The 17,913-nt window shown below is 41.6% G+C and overlaps 1 protein-coding gene and 1 long non-coding RNA gene across 6 annotated transcripts in view; one reads left to right on the top strand and one right to left on the bottom strand.

Annotated features, from left to right (window-relative positions):
• Positions 1-17,913, bottom strand: part of PTGER3 (prostaglandin E receptor 3) — a 245,129-nt gene that overhangs the window by 94,060 nt on the left and 133,156 nt on the right. The gene's annotated exons all lie outside the window — the stretch shown is intronic.
• LOC139079158 (uncharacterized) overlaps positions 1-17,913 on the top strand; it is a 73,685-nt gene that overhangs the window by 49,460 nt on the left and 6,312 nt on the right. Inside the window, exons 2-3 of the long non-coding RNA XR_011532507.1 lie at positions 17,204-17,262; positions 17,698-17,861. This is a non-coding gene — a long non-coding RNA (uncharacterized lncRNA). The remainder of the gene's footprint in view (positions 1-17,203; positions 17,263-17,697; positions 17,862-17,913) is intronic.

Genomic DNA, 17,913 nt, shown 5'->3' with positions numbered 1-17,913 from the left:
GTGTGCTCTGATATTCCTAAGAGATACTTTCTGAGCTGAATTTTTTGAAATAGAGATTTGTTTTAAAACTACTATATGTTATCGTATGTCAAGACATGGGGGGAGTCTAATGAAAGTGGCCTCTGATTCAGCCTTATAAAAAAAGGTTAATATTTTTCTTTTTTTAATATCTAAATATTTTTTATTATCTAAATATTTAAGATTTTAGATTTTTATGTCTAATTGAGAAATAAATATGGTGTTACTAGTAACACTAGTTTTAGACCTGATATTACAAGTACAAAAAATTTATATAATGCCTTGATCTTTGCCTCTCTTTAAACATTTGTTTTTCCTCCACAGAGATGGCGAAGAGAGGGTTGTAGGTCAGCCCAAGGAGACAGGGAATTGCTGGGCCAGCATCTGGAGGTCTGGAGGCAGAGCAGAGTGTGGACCTGCATGTACTCCCCTCCTCAGCCCCAGGCAGCTTGGCAGACTTGAACTTCCCCACCCTCCCCAACAGAGAATTGAATTTGTTTCCACTTCAGTTCCAGAAGGTTGCTATGTTCCCTGAGGGCACTCAGTAAATATTGACTAAATTGAATGTTGCCCTGTGTTATCTTCCTTTCTCTCTTTTTTCTCCCAGGTCCTGTGGCTGGCTCCTTGGCTCCTTGAACCGTATATATGTTTTTACAGAGTTTTCCCTTACTTTTCGTCTCCCGAGTTTTCAGTGGTGGGCCTCTCTGTGTTTCAACGTCACCTCTTCATGCTTGTTTTCTCTGTGTCTGGGTGACCTCACGGCTTCTCTCTAATCTGTCCCCTCTGTTCTCTTTCTCTGAGACTCTCTCTCTGTTCCTCCATTTCTCCTTTCCACCTCTGTCTCTCTCTCTCACACACACACTCCTTTCTATATTTGTGTTTGTTCCCCTCCAGAGTTATCATCAAAAATCATTGCCTTTTTTAAAAAAATTAAACACATATGAAGATTTTTATGTGATCGGAATAATTCATTATACACTTTTATTCTTGATAGTGTTTTCAGTCCCCAAATACAGGAACATGAGAAAAGTGGATCAGTCTATATTAAGCACACTGCTTTCTCAGTCCTGCCGAGGGACTGGGTCCACTCTCTCCTGGGTTTTCTGTTCGCAGTCTGCCCAGACAGGCTTGCATTCCTCCGCTCCTTCTGACACAAGTACAGTGACATTTCACCAGGCGACTATTAGCCTAGGGGGAATACTAACTTGTCCCTTCCCCCAGTGTTTTACATCCCATTCCGGTAATTTGGTGCCAGCTATTGGCTCAGAGACTGGTTGCATCGAGTCCTTGAAGCCTGGTGCTCACTTTCTGTCCTCTGAGCTTCAGGTTTCAAGGACAGAAATGGGACATTGTTTGTTCTTGCTTTCCTGCAGCCACCTTCTGGCGAAGATCTAAAGGGTGTGGTCAGCCTCTCCTGGGATTTGGCGTGGGTTACTGTGCTACCTTTGGCATTAAAATTAATTCTCTAAGCATCGTTTGTGCCTGGAAAGGTAACAAACGAATTGTTATTGAAGAGGGTCCATGAAGGATTGAACTTTGAAGTGTCTGTGACGTGGATGGACTGCAAGCAAAGCTTCTGTCCTTCTCTTCAGGAGAAGACCCAGCTTTCTTTTTATTTCTTTAAGGTCTCATTATTGAGAGCCTAACATGTGCCGAGCAATTTACGCATAATATCTTATTTACTCCTTAGAACAATAGTGCAGTTAATATGAGGACTCCCATTTTGCAGATGAGAACCTGAGGCGAAGAGAAGTTGAGTGACTTGATGAAAGTCACACAAAATAGCAGAGTTGAAACTTGTTAAGTATGAGTATTTTTATGTTCTTGAGGGCAATTATTATGCCCAGAGAAAGGCTATTCAAAGTTATTTTGGTGCAAAATGAGTGTTCAATTTATTTGAAACTTTTGTTTTTCTTAGGTTTGCATGTTAGTTTATAAATTTTATTAATATATTCATAAATCTAGCAAATTTTATAATTACTTTAAAGGAAGATTTTACAAGTTAAGTTCCTTGACTATTTTGCCACATTTATTAATGTAGTATATATATATATTTTTAAGTACTTCAGTCGCATGACGTAACAAACTTCTCAAGAACTTAAGTAATTCTTATAAATCTAATAAATTAAATTTATAGATATGACGTTAAATTAAATTAAATTTATATCTATAAATTAAATTAAATTTATATCTATAAATTAAATTTATAGATATGTTCCAAGCAAGATTTCAATCTGAAATGACAAGCTAAAGCAGTGACTCAATTACTCATTTTAACTTGGAGTTACAAGGTTAACCTGTTATTCTAATTTGTACTAGACCTAATTTTCTTAAACAGTACAAATAATTAAAATTCAAAATAAACACAGATCCCTAAGGATAATTTATTGCTATAACTTTTATATTTTCATTGTTTTTGTACATAATGCTAAATTTTGCATCATTAAAAGATAAGGACACAGCTATATCATCCCCAACAATTTTGATGTTACCTTCCTAAGTAATTTTGTGGGTTGTCTTCTCAGCTTGCTGAGGTTTCTTAAAAACCAGGTTATCAACTGGACATGAATGGACCTTTATCTGCGATGCTCTTGGAACACGCTGAGCCCTGTTTCCCTAAGTCAGTGCCCTCTGTGGTAGACAGAGCTCTCAGAGGGCCTCCAAGATTTCTGCCCCTGGTGCACACAGTCTCTATAATGGTCTTCCCTTCAGTATGCGTAGAACTTATGAACATGAGGGGTTATCCCTCCTGTGATTGTTACGTTATATGTCAAAAAGAAATTTCCAGATGTAATGAATTTCCGGATAGAATGAATGAGAATTAATCAAATGGGGAAATTTCCTGGGCAATCCTGACCTAATCAGGTGGGCCTTAAAAGAGATAAGAAGCAGCAACAGCACCCTCCTGCTGGCCTTGGAAGAGGACCTTCAAACCTCAGATGAGATCATAGCCCCGATGACACCTTGATGGCAGTCTGGTGAGACCCTGAGCAGAGAACCCAGCTCACCCATACCCAGACTCCCCCAAAGGAAGTGTGAGATAAAAATTTGTGTTGCTTTAAGCTGTCAAGTTTGTGGTGATCTGTTAGAAAGCAATAAAAAAACTAATACACTCTTCAATTGGGGTGGTCTCGCCACCTGTGTCCTTCAAATTTAAATATATACTTAATTCTTCTGTCCACTCACAGAGATCTGAACCCACTTCCCCCACCCAACCCACCCTTAGGCTGTTATGTCCCTTGATAGAATTTTGCATCATTTGCTGGCTGAGACATTTAAATGTCTTCCAACTGGCAGGAGTTCCCTCAAGTTTCTAAGTTCCTATAGATAAGAACTCAAGGGGGCTCCTCTCTCTTTGTTACATTCTTCCTATATTTGGTCCATAACTCTTCTAGATATTACAATGATACCCCATTGCATTCTGCATATCTTTCATCAAACAGTCTAACTATTCCGAGGTCATTTTCCTGAAAACACCAAAACCCAAATCTGTCTGATTCAAAACAGTCAGACTTTTTCTATTCCTCCCATTAGCAACCAGGAATGAGCTAAGTTTTAATTAAGTCTCAAGTGCTGAAATGATAGTTGGCTTCTATTGTCCGTCATCATTCCGAACATTCTAAAATTTCTCTGGCTTGTGCTTCTGGAATTCCCTGTGGTTTCTCTGAAACAACGGAAATTATATTCTACCATGATCACTCATTCAGTCCATCAAAAATGTGTAATACACTGTCTATCAAACAATTTTAAGTCGATCTGTGCATGTATTCATTAAGCTTTTCTTTTAACAGTACAATGGTAATTGACCCATGTACGTACATAATACTCTAAGAGATATACAAAGAATAAGAGATACAATTCCTGTTCCATCAGACTTTACGATCGAGTTGGAAATGAGATACAGATGCAAAAAATTAAGAATTTTATATGCAAAATAATATAGGTTAAGTGACACATATGTTAAATGATATGACTGATACAAACAACAGGTAAAGGTAGAGATGAAGGTAAGTTGAAAAAACTTTGTGGAGCAAGTGGGATTTAAGCTCATTCATTCATTCATTTATTCATTCAACCAGCATGTATTCAGAAACTTTGATATGTAAGGCACTGTGTCAGGCTCTGAAGGCTCAAGAATGAGGCAAAGTCACCCTTCTCACCAAGCTCACATTCTAGCTGAGAAAACAAAAGCTTGAGGAAAGAGCGAGGATGTACACTGTGACGAACGCAGCCACGGTGCGGTGTAGATCATGCAGTGCGAACCCAGCGTGGAGGGATTGTGCCGGTGATGAGGACAGGTGGAAGCGAATGGTGAGGGAGGCTGCAGAGAGGAGACGGCAGAAACAACCCTGTCTCTGTCTTAGCCACTTCCCGTGTGCCACGACCTGCCCTGTGCGCTTGACCCTAAGGAACCTCGTGTAATCCTCAGAGCCACTTCATATGATCACGGATCCAGTGACAGCAGGGAGTGTTTCCCGCAGAGGACCCTGAAGTCATCCTACCACACACGCCTCATCATCTCCTCCACAGCTACTCCAGTCAAAGCTGTTCTCGCCTCTCTCTCAAATTTGTGCAGTAGCCTTTGCACGGGTCTCTCTGCTTCTGTCATTCATTGTCTTACTTTCAGTCTCTTTGTGATCTTTTAAAAACAAATCAGATAATGTCAGCGCTCTCCACAAACTTTCTAACAGCTTCCCATCTCAGTTGCATTAAAACCCAAAGTTCTTAGCACAGCTTTCCAGATCCTGCAGGATTTTGCCCTCCACTCCTCCGTGACGTCATTTCCTACCACTCACTTTCGAACCCATCACTCTACAGCCACCTTTTCCCCGCTTTGCTGCTCCTCAAAAACCCCCAGAATGCTCCCTTGCAGATCCCCCTGCCTGGACCCCTGTCTCCCAGATGGCAGCAAGGCTCACTTCCTCCTTCATTCAGGTCTCTGTTCAAATGTCATCTTATCAGAAAAGCCTTCCTCGTCCAGTGTGCGGCAAACGCAGCCCTCTCTCCTCTCCACTCCTGCATTGCGCTCTGCCTCCTCACCTGCTTTAGTTTTCATCGTGATACTTATCAGACATTTTCAGTCTCCTCCAACTAGAAGAAAGCTCTAACGGGTGCAGGAACTTTAACTGTTCTCTGCTCCATCCTCAATGTGCAGCACAAAGTCTGGCACATACACTAGATGCTCAACGAATACTGTTGAATTCAAGAAAGCGTGAATGAGTGAAATGACTTGCCACGGCTTCACTCCTGGTATATGGCAGAACTGTCCCTCGGATGCAGGTTTGTCTAACTCCAGAGTCCAAGTTCTTAAATCCTTCTCCTGACTACTTCAGAGGAAGAAGAAGCTAACACTGGAGAAAGCTGGAACATAAGGGTTGTGAGAATGAGGGCCCCAAGATGAAACTAGGAAGATAGTTTGGCACAGATCACGACAACTCTGGAAGTCTTAGAAAAATAGTTTACAATTTTGCCTGTGGGCATGAAGAGCTGGCTGAAGCCTGGCGTTAACGCCCTTCTAAACATGATGTCAAGGCCCCTCTAAATGCTAAAGGTGAGGGCTTGAGGCCGTCTGAAACGGGAAAGGGCATTTACAGGGACTCTTAGGGCACTTCAGATCTTTCTTCATTTTCATTAGAATTCTACAGAATCCTGAAATACAAAAGGGACCAAGTGTAGAATTTAGTAAATACTTTCTTTCCTGGAACTTTTCACACATGACTTGCTACAGACTTTTAAATGTTAAAGGTTCGGGTTATGGTCTGCTTGGACGTCCGAGCTCTTTCGCTGACCATTCTGCATGTAGTTGATCATTATTATAATTTGTCATTTCACCCAAATGTGTGTATGTTTGTCCCTGTTGAACAGTATCCTGTGTGTGTGTGTGTGTGTGTGGTGGGGCAGAGGAGGGGGAAAGCAAGTCTCAGATTCCCGAATCCAATCTTCCTGATGTGTCCTCTGCCCAGGGAATAACTGAAGTTGGCTTCATTTCAGTTCAGTTCTAGGTTCAAGAGAAGATAGATTGTGCTTATTGCTCTTGATACTTATTTTCTAATGAAGTCCCTAAATAATCTCTTTGTTTTTAAATTTCCAAATTCTTGGTATTTTCTCTGTGGTGCATTAGAGAATATAAAGCAGATTTTAAAGATCTGTTTTACATTTGAGCTGCCTGATTTGTAGCAGCTCTCATTTTCTAGCTGGGTGGTTTTGCTGGGTTTCATAATATGCCAAAACTCATATTCAAACACAAACTATAGACGAGTCTGTAAACAAGAGCAGAGAAATATTTTCTTTCTCCCATTATGTTTGGATATAGGATTCCATTTAGAACTCTCTGAGTAACTCAAAATAAGAGTGGGAAAAGGCAGCTTCACAAGGGTTTCATCTGGCTGGAAAGCCATGAAGCCACAACACTGTTCCCATCCATCTTTCATTTTGGTGGTAATCACAGTGTGCAAAGCCGTGGGTGTTGACTCTGAAAATCAGCAGAACTGTACCATGTACGCTGGCAAGTGACACCCTGGCCTTTCTCCAAGCTGAGTTTCCAGGAGGCAGAGAACAGGCCCAACAAGCTACCTGACTGAGCAGAACAAGCAACAGGCTTGGCTGTGTTGCTGGAGACACTTTACAGGCATGAAGGACACCAAGGAGATGGGCTTTTATGATCACAGGCACATCCAAAGCCTCTGAAAAACCTCTATTTAGAGAATAAATAATAGACGCCTAAGGAAAACCATGCAGAGGGGTAGGAAGCTCAGGAACACCAAAATGTCTCTGTGTTGATCATGATTTTCCAGTCAACCTCCCGGCTTTTAAATTCATCTAAGACGCTGGGAAAGAGACTGGTATTATTCTGCAGGAAGAAGCTGGCCTTAATTTGTGCATTTGGGGATTTTTTTTTTTCCCAATGGAAAGACAATGTAGGGCATGGGATACAGAAGTGCTGTAGTTTACCCATGCATTTGGTTCCCTCGGGGATCCCTACCCTCTCCTCTGTCTGGCACCCTTGTTCTGTGAACAGAGTGCTTGCAGTTTGCAGCTGCCCTGGGATAGAGTGGGCCATAGTGCACTGCAAGACTTTGGGAGGTTTGCTGAAAACAAAATGCGTGAGCGGCTGAATTTACCTGGTGTTAAAGAAATTATTCCCATTTTTCATGCCACCTTGGCTTAGATTTATGTGCTGCTGACCTAGAATAGCTAGATCTGTCCGAATTTGCCCCTTAGCAACATGCAAATTACCCGAAAAATCGAAAACCAGTGCACAAAGAGAGTTTCCCCTTCAGCTTGTGCTCCATCTTGTTAGTTTATACTTTATTCATGTTCTGTTACTGATAAATATATAATTATTTTATTTCTCTGTTGGACAAGTTTAGTTTGAAGATGCAAAAGCAATAACTTGTATTTGTTTTGTTTATATGTAAAGATTAACATGGCTCACATTCAGAAAAAATCACATGACTCAAAGAAAAATAAGAGGAATCATGATGTCAACTGAATAATAGATCAGTTCTCGGATTAGGTTTCTATTTGAGGCTAGGATTTAACTCTTTTTATACAGTTGATGCCCTATAGTTTTTTTCTTGCAGTGATGATATGCTGCGTGATTTCTGATGTGACGTAAAACCTTGAGCTAAGAAGAAAAACATTAGATCACCAATTCCTCTTGAACGCCCATGTGTCCGTGAAGACGCCTCAGGCTCCTCCCCTTGGGCCAGTTGGCTTTTTTCACTGTGAGGAGTCACCTCCCATTTTACTTAATCAATGGCATTACTCTTTTCCTCTCCTTCATCCCCAAATGTCACTCTTGCCCTTCCCTATGTGATTTACTTATCTGAAGCTGCACATTAGGCAGGCAGGAATCCTTCCCCATCTCTTTCAGAAACTTTCTTTGGAGCTCCTATGTTCTACCATTTCAATTCAGCTCAATTCAACAATCAGTTCTTGACACATTATTATGTACAGACCACAAGACAAGGCCCTTGAGGGACTCAAAGTTGAAGAAAGTGTAGACCCCGTACTCAGTGAGCATTCAACAGACAATAACAACAACAATAATAATAGTTGGCATTTATTCAACGCTCACTTTGTGTTAGGCACTCAAAGTGCATTTTCTCTTTTAACCATTACTTACAACAACCCTGTGACATAAGTGTTCTTGTCATCGTTTACCAATAAGAACACTGAGGCTTGTAGAGGGTAAGTGGTCTTCTTAAGATCAGAAAGCCAGGAACTGGCAGATTTGAGATTTGAAATGATTTCTCAAATCAATCTTCTAACTTCTGCAAAATAGTGGAGGATAAGAGAAATAGACAGAAAAACAGCCAAGAATTGGGCATTAACTCATGCCTCAATCTACCTTGAGTGCCACTCCTCGCAAACTCCCTCTTGCAGACGTTATCTTGGTAAATGGCCCTACCATCCACTCAGCTGCCAGGCTCCATCTAACCTTCTCCGGGCAGTTGGTGCGCCTCACCAGTTTTACCACTTAGATATCCATCCCCACAGACACTACCTTTTCTTGCTCTAACAGTCTGTTCTCCTCACACGTAGATTTCTGTGACCTATTCTCCATGTAGCTACAAGAGAAAATGGTTTTTATCATGTTCCTACTAATAATCTTTCAATCACTCTCCTTAGGACAAAGTCCAAACTCCCTAGTTTGGCATAACTAGCTTCAAAATCTGGCTCTTGTTTTTGTCTCTGCAGTTAAATGAAGGGGCACCCAATTATGCCTCCATAGGAGTTTTTGTTTTGTTATTTCCCTATTTTAAACATAATAAGCCCTCTTATGTTCTTCACACTCATTTGTGTGCTATCCTCTCTGCAACCAGCTTCTTTCCCACAGTGACTTATACTCATCTTGTAAAACTCACCGTTACCTTCTCCAGGCTGCGCTTCCTTGACCCCCTCCCCACCAGGCTGGATGAAGTGCACTCTTTCAGATTTTGTGTACAACAGGTAGCCCATTGTCATAAAACTTACCTCCCTCTATCTTTGTCTATTTCTTACGCTAGACCGTGAGCATCTAGCAGGCAGGCACCATCATTCATTACACAGGCACTCAGTTAATGGTTGTTTAATGAAAGAGCAATGATTCAAAAATTATTTCCATTTGATTTTGGAATGCATTTCCTGTATTCTCATTTGATATAAACACACTCACCCACAACTGGAGATGTCACCCTCAGACTCACAGTTAGATATTGATGCAGCAGCCAGAAACAGTAAAATAAATTTTAAAGGCTTAACTTTCTAGCACTGCTCCCTCCCTCACTCCTTGCTACTCTTTGCAGAGGCTTTCTCTCTGTCTCTCACTCTAACTGATACAGGCGAATCTTAAGAAAAAAGAAGCAAGCACAAATTCCCTCCAGCTGTAAAATATGGAGACATCAATCGTCTGCTACTGCTCGAGGGGACAGAAACAGAGGCAGTGCCAAAATACACCCACTTGTGGTTTGGGGTCAGATGCCCCCCAGGGCCGGAACTGCGCTCTTGCTACGTTCTGCTTGTTTTAGAGCTTGCAGACTTGCATAGCGTTCTTTTTCTCTAACAACAATCATAAAAATAGCATGGTCTTTCTTGCAACCTTACTCATAGCCCGAGGAAGGGAAGATTACAAAATTATGCCGTGTAAGATCATCCACAGAGATCTCCAAAGGTCCTAACAACACTTAGCAAATGCTTTATATAGTCTGGAGAACCGAGTTGAAGAGACACGTGCTGTGAGTCTTAGGAAAAAACATCTGGGATTGCACTTAGAAATGGGAATGCAGCAAATCAACACAGTCTTTCCTATGAAATCACACTCCACTGGGAAGGGCAAATCCAGAAACGGTCTGAGTCCACCTTGAAAGGGCTAGCTTGAGACCAGTAATTTACTTCTTTATAATCATTCTATGAATAAGTATTTTGGAGCACAGACTGTGTGGTCTCCTGTGTGAAATACACAGGGGACAGGTAGTAAAACATGGAGTTTCAGGGGCAAAAAGACTTTGGAGGCACACAGACCTGCATTTCCACCCCAGTTCTATCACTCATTGGCTGTTGCTCTGAGGCATACGAGTGAACCTCTCCAGACTCGTGTTTTCTCATCTGTAAAATGCTGATAATAACCCGACTGCACAGGTTTGCTCTGAGGTTTAAACAAGATAGTGTATTCGAAGTGCTCAGAACAGTGCCTGGCACAGAGTGGGAGCTTCCAAGGGTGGCTGCCACCTGCCGACATCTGTTTAGCATGGCTGGCACCGAGTACAGTCAAGCTCAGATGAGAAGTATAGAGAGAGAAATGGCTATGATGGAAGTATGTCTATTGTGTTCACGTAGAACTCACATAGATGACACTAGGCCCTCCAAGGAGAAACGTGCCCGCCCTCTGTCTCCATCCTCCGCTCATTGTAGCCTCCATTAAAGTAAGAACATTTCTTAGTTTACCTTTGTATCTTTCTAGCAGATAACATAATACCTATATATCTACAGCGGATCTTGCAATATACATTAGATAACATTTCATCTATGTGCTTTCTGTGGATAGGTAATTGGCTCCTGGAAAGCAGAAACAAGGTCCACTGTTTGTCCTTTCATACTCAGTCACTACTGAGTACAAACTTGAGCTAAACTAAGAACAAAACAAAACAGCTCAAATCGGCTCGAGTCTATTAGTTCCAAGCCAGAGCTTCCCAGATCATTGTCTTCCCCATGTAGTTGGAGGGTAGGTACCCACTGGGTGCCAGGCACCTTCTATCACCATGTTTAAGTTTCTTGGTAATCCCCATGCAATAGAGAGTGGTTTTCCCATCATACAGAGGGGGCTGAGGCTCAGAACAGTGAAGACTTTTCTAAAGTTATGCAGCTAAGTATGTGCCGCACTGCGATTTAATCTAGAACAGCCTGATGCCTTTCCCCCAGCACACTGCCTCTCGTTTCAGCTGTGGGATAGTGGAGTGAAGAAAGACTTCAAGACTGGGCAGATGTGCTGGGAATTGAAGTAGAGGATCTCGGTTGTTCAGCTAAGCATGCATTTTTTTCTTGCGACCCTGTAATTTCCTAATGAGGCAACCTCTCCAGGACTTTCCCCAATATATGCCTTCTCCAGTTAGGTGACAGGATTGTAGAGAGAAACCCTAATTTTAATTAGAATCCAGCTCCCTGAGTTCAGAGTCAGTGTTCATGCAGGAATGTGAAATGCCTTTTACGTGACTAAGACCTCTTCCCTGAATAGTCAGGACTTTTCCGTGAATGGATAGGATTTTATTATACAAGATGTTCAAATAAGTCAGGAAAAATTCCTTTGAAAATTGCTGCCAAGATGAAATCCTCCAAATGTTCCAGTCAAAAGTACATTCGCTGCTAAGAGTAAAAGCAACAAAGTTCATTTGTTGGTAGCTTCCTTGATATTTGAATTATATCCTCTGCATTCTCCAAATCCTAGTTAACATTTTCTTCAATCTGACCATTTTACTCTTCAAATAAAAAATTTTAATCTACATATAACAGTAACACTGATGCATGTCTTTTGCCTTATTCTATAATGAAATTATAGATGCAAAGAAGCACATTTCACTTCTGGTCACTTGGAAAGTAACCTTTTGGAGGGCCTGATAAGTTTTATTTCTTACGTCATTTTGCGATAATCATCAGTTTAACTCTGTTAAATACCAAATGGCACTTTGAGCCTGCAAGTCTGCCAGAAAACTACATTCAATTCCTAATTTCTTTTGTGATCTTGAATAACTTGACCTGTTTCACTAGCCTTCTGGTTGTTTGATATGAAGCATATTTGGTTATTTTCTACTCTTGTTGAAGGTAAACTCATCATTTCTTTCAAAAAATGTGTTACATGATCGCTCAACTCATGAAAGAAAATTAGGTTTTTTAAGATTAAAGTGCTGTCATGAACCACAATTCTTGTGCCGTTTGGATCAAGCCTCAAGTTTAGGCAAAAGTACATTAAGCTTACTCTTTCCTTCTTGACGGCCCTCCCTGTACCCCACTTCCATCCCCACCAGAGATCCATCAACCCTCACAACAGCCCTATGAAGTAGATGTTATTAATTCCATTTTATAAATGATGAAACTGAGACTCAAGGAGTGTAAACATCACACCCTAGATCATGAAACTATTCAGTGGCAGAGGCAGGGGTAAAGCTACCTCATCCAATCTTCTTCACCTAAAGCATGGCTTTCTTAATATTCCTATATTTTTCTCTCCTTAAAGGTTTTTCTCTTGACATTCAACTCAGAATACTTACACAGCACCAGAAGTGAGAGGATAGAATTCTGAAAAAGAAATGACAAATAGGAGAAATGACCAAATCATATATAAGCCATAATCTTCACCCATCCTTTTCTTATTTTCTCAAAACTACTTGACAGTGGATAGTCCACCCCCTGTGTATGAATAGGACTTTCCAGCAAGCCAGTTGCTGGGCATGAATAGCAACTCTACCAATCCAAGGGTAATGTGGTTAGTGTTCTGAAGGTTCAAGTGAGCTTCCCTCTGCCCCAATAAGAGACGAGTGGTCCTAGAATTCAAGTGGTTGCTTTTGATCAATCATTGCCTTTGAATGGTGGCTACTCCTCATTCTATACAACTCCAAGATCATTCACACAAAATCCAGTGTAAGGATTGATTAAATCAGCATCACTGTAAACAGGGAAGGGAGAGACAAGGCTGAAATTTGGATTCCAGATGCTACAAAGATGTTTTAGAGTGTTCTGCTCACTCCCTGCAATGAGATTTCACAAAAACAGTTTGGGTTTCACAGTAACAGCCCATAGCATATTTGAGGGAGAAAATACAGAACAGGAAAGGAACCAGGCCTCACATAACTTCAGATACTGAAGTGTGACATTAAGTGACAGTGTAACCTCTGGACAGTCTGTTTCACTTGCATACGAGAACCATAGTACCAAAGGTCAGGCTAAGATGCATCCAGAGGGGTCTCAGCAGCCATCAAGCAGTCGTCCTGGACCAAGCGCACCAAAGAAACGCTTTCCACAGATCCCTGCGGGTCTGCGCCAGAGTCCCTGCCAACCCAGAGTAAGATCAGGACGTAAGAGCCACGCAGCCCATGCTCTCAGGTTGTTGATGCAAGACTACAGCTGCTTCTTCTGGGAAGGAGTGCTCTTTGTAGTGGGATGATAACAGTTCTCAAATGTTTGGTGTTAAACTATCTTCTTTTTGAAATAACGAGGAGAGTAGACTCTAGCATTTTTTCTTAATGTCCTTACTTAACTAAATTATAAGTTGGCCATTGTTACGGGTTGAATTAATTCTCCCAAAAGATGTTGACGTCCTCATCCCCAGTACCTGGGAATGTGACCCTATTTGGAAATGGAGGCTTTGCAGGTGACCAAGTTAAAATGAGCGCATTAGAGCAGGGGGTGGGCCCTATCCAATATGACTGAGTCCTCAGGAAAGAGGAAATTTGGACACCGAGACAGACACATACAAAGGGAAGATTAGATGAAGACACTCGGAGAATGCCATCTACAAGCCAGGGAATGCCCAAGAATGCAGGCATGCCCCTAGAAGCTAAGAGAGGTATGGAACAGATTCCTTCTCACAGGCCTCAGAAGGAACCAAATGTGCTGACACCTTGATCTCAGACTTCCAGAACCAGGAGACAATAAATTTTTGTTGTTTAAGCCTCTTAGTTTGTGGTAATTTGTTACGGCAGCCCTAGAAAACTAATACAGCCACCCTAGGTCAATTGCCTATTTTTGTTTTTATTTTGTTTTTCTTTCTGAAATTTTACTAGTTCTTGAAATTCCTGAGTCTGGGAACCCTTAAACTAGATGACATTAGGTCCCATCCTATCCTGAGATTTTGTGAAATTTTATACTGTGGAATCTCTTTTCCAAGTTTACTGATTAGTCATCAGGGTGCCAACAGGACTCGAGCCTTCCAGATTCTCTTTAAAATTGGCAGAGTGTAGACGGGAGCCACATTTAGGTATTTCAGAGCCAAACCTGAGAAAATATCTCACTGGATATGACTTGAAGCCCTAGACATAGATGCTGGATCTCTTTCCCTCTAGTTTGTGGAGAAGTAAAACTCCAGGTGCTCCTGGTACAACATGTAATGATCAAACGCTCTTCTGTCCACGGATCTGATGAGGGTGCATGTTTCTCAGGAGGTTAGAGATAGGGGTCCGAAGGCTGTGGAACACCTCTTCCGTTTTCTGTTTGGTTCATCAAACAGTCCTCAGCCCTCATTGGTCTTGGGGACTCTTTCTCCTTTCCTTTCTTCTCCTAGGCAAGCTACACAAGAGGAGGTTAGGGACAAAGGGGTACAATCTACCAGATCACGCCTGGTGAGTGCCACATTTCCATTGCTCAGGTGGGTTTGAAAAGAATCTGGGAATTCACTCACTCATTTATTCATTCATGCATTTATTCAGTGGACAGTGCAAAAAAGAGGAGACCCAGTGACATCAATCTCTTCTGTGTATTAGATTGCTACAAAGTGACTACAATTATAATAACTACCATGTGTCAAGAACCTCTATTCTCATTTATAGATGACAACCTTTGGGCTCAAATAACTGAACTCACCCGTGATCCCACAGCTGATGAATGCAGCAGCTTGGCCTCAGTCCTCTGTGACTCCCATGTCTGTGCTCTCTCCACTGTATCAAGCTGCCTACCCATACAACCAACCGAACTGGTATATACACACCATAGTATTATTAGACAAGCTCCCGTTCAGGAGCTCCTTTCTCCCAGTCCCTCCTTGATCCGGCCAAGCTCCATCACCTCACCAAAGCCTGATTAAAAACTAACCTGCTCCAGGATGACTTCCAGACTTCCTTGTTTCCATCTTTACTCAGTCAATCCTTCAGCACCTAGATTTTAAAACGTGCAGTTTCTGTTTGTTTTGCATTTATTGAAATGCTGTGCTGTTATTGATTTCAGTATGTTCCTATATTTAATTTTTCTCTCTCTGAAAGATTATCAGCTCTTCAAAGGAAAATACTTCATCTCCCAGTTTCTAATGCTAAGGAGCTGTACAGCCTTGGTTATATCACTTAAACTATTTGAACTTGCATGTCATTATTGAATAAAAAGGTGGGAAGATGCTGTCTACAGGTATTTCTTACCCCATAGTGTGCATTTAGTGTCTCCCAAGCATCCCAGGACTTTGCTGGCTCTAGGAAGTACCCAGTTGAGGTTTATGGCCTAGTCTACTCATGTGAGGGCTACTCTGGTCTTATCAAAGCAGACTTCCCCCACATCCCTGCTGGGCAACCCAGGCCAACACTACTAGGTGTGGACTCAGGTAATCCGCACTGCTGCCCATCTTAGTCTTCCTATATTTCTCCTTCTCCCTTTCACTTGACATTCAGCCATAAATGCAGCTCCAGACCAAGATGGTAGATTTTTCTTGACATCCTCCTCATCTTTACAGATGCCACCATTCCCTCTTCCTAAAGTACTCTTACACTTCCTGTCCCTTGGTCAATTCTTGTTCCTTTAAGACTTGGTCATTCCTTACCTCCTTGGTGAAGTCTTCCCTGACCATCAATTTGCATCAGAGTGTGTGGCACTGCTACAGCTTGTTCCAGTACCAACCTCTCTGCATTTTAACTACGTCGTGTAGAGTGGTTATGAGCATAGTGTCTTGGTTTCATACTGCCTCGGTTTATAATCATCACTATGCCACTTACTAGCTATGTACATGGGAAAATTATTTCTCTGTACCTCAGTTTCCTCATCTGTCAAATGAAGATACTAATGGCGCTTATCTCCTAGTGTTTTTTTGAGCAGTGAATGAGTTAATGCAAAAAAATCACATAGAATAGTGCACATATTGTAGAGTTAACACTACCCAGTAATACCATCTCATGTTCCTTTTTCCCTCTATGATTTCGAATAAGAAGAGAATTATTTTGTTATAACATCAGAGTTGTAAAGTTTTAAGAGCTCTGCTTTTTCATCCCCTCTCTTAATTGTCTCCCCTTTCATTATCTACTTCCCATCTCAGGATACTCTCTTTCTTGAATTTTCTGAGGTAATAATGCTCACCTGTACCTCAACCTGATGCTTGAAGAATTCTCCAAGAATTGGACCACTGCTGTTCAAAGGGACAGGATTGAATTTGTTCCTCGAAATATTAAGAGGCATAATATATGTGAAAATGCCCAAGGAAGGATATGGCCCAGCAAGAGTGTGTGGATACATGCAAAGAATGTTTATTAAACACCTGCTCTGTACCTCACATGTGCCACCGGATCCTGGGGATAAAGTCCCTGCCTTCACATTGTTTGCTGTTTAGTGGGAGACACAGACAATTATGCCCACAACTGGGATGCAATGTGATGAGCTGTGATGAAGGGAGGAAACCAGAGGCTATGGTAACGCACATAGTATATACAATTCACTCCAAGAAAAGGAGAAGCACTCCCAAAGAAACGGCACCCAGGCTGAGTCTTAACGAATGAACTGAAATTGATCAGCCTTGGAAGAGGAGAAGAATCTCCCAGGCTAAAGGAGAACCATGTGGGAGAAGCCACAGAAGCATGGAGCACGATTGTGCTTTGGAGCAACTGCCAGAACTTCTAAGGGGTAGAGGGCTAGGAAGAGATAAGCAAGGGTCAGATTTTAAAGGGCTTTCATGCTTTTTCCCAGATTTTACCCTACAGGCAATGGGGAGTGCTTCAAGAGTTTTAAACAGGAAACAAGACCAGATCTGCGTTTTTCTGTGTGAAGGATAATTTGCAGAGGACTGCAGTAGAAGCAGAAAGCAGTTTGTAAGGTTACTGCAACAACCCCATGAAAAATGCTAAGGACCTGAACTAAGGGATGTGGATGAAAAGCCTGGAGAAGACATAGCTGAAAAAATAACCAAGAAGAGAAAATACATAAAGTTCACATCAATTGTTTGGGGGCTGTAACTGTACATCTTTCAGTGATTCAGTATTAGACTCTTCAACATTTCAACAGACTCGCTAGATACAGGGACAGTAATGGCAGGAAATTTAAGTACATCCAAAGTGATCTTTGAGTAGGAAGGACTTTGAGGACATCTTGTCCACATCTCAGTGGCAGCAGCCTTTCCCTTGGAGGTGCAGCCTTGGTTGCAAAATTAATCCAGAGCTACCAATTTTCTCTCTAATTTTCTTTAGCATGGTTCTTTAGATACAAAGCCTGTTTCAGATTAACTTTAATTTTATTTCTTATCTTACAGACCTCTGTCCCTATTTCTCTGCTGGATCACTGCCAAACCCCAAGCTCCTATCCTGGACAGTAAGTGTTTCCTTCTTTGTTGGCAGGCAGGCTGCAGGAGTTGGGGAGAGGCGTATTTTCTGCTATATATACACCATGGCTGGACCTTGAAGGATGGCTGCTTTGTCTTCTCGTTCTGCCTGTCAGCCTCTTTTATTGTGCAGGAACCAATGACCAAGTGTTCACAGCTCTAACCGAGTGACAGGAAATATAGATTGAACCACCAGAGATTACATTTTTATTCTTTTATATGCCTTTTGCTGAAAAAAAATCTATTTTGTAACTGTAAATGTATTGAATTGAGGAAGTAAAGACACTGTGAACACAATGTGCTAAGCTTTTCTTATAAGATTCTATCTGTTTCCTGTCGGAGGTGAGACACGAAATGTAATGCAGGCAGTTTGGTGCCTACATTAACACAGGAATTGCCTTTCAGCTCTGTATTTCAATTTCAAGGTGGTAGAGGAGCGAGGGAGGCAAGCACAGCATTCTGCAGGGGACCACTGCCATATGGGATTTTGTGCACTCCACGAAGAATGTCAAGCTCTTACTGGGAGGTGATTGTAATACGTGAACCAGTTTATCGTGGACAAATCTTTCCAAGCCCAAGTGACAAAGTGGTGAGGACCTGGACTTGATCATTTTGATATTTGACTATTTATTGCAAATATG

Source organism: Equus przewalskii, chromosome 24 (genome assembly GCF_037783145.1).
Source record: "Equus przewalskii isolate Varuska chromosome 24, EquPr2, whole genome shotgun sequence".
Taxonomy (NCBI): domain Eukaryota; kingdom Metazoa; phylum Chordata; class Mammalia; order Perissodactyla; family Equidae; genus Equus; species Equus przewalskii.
This window is presented reverse-complemented; position numbering and strand designations above follow the sequence as displayed.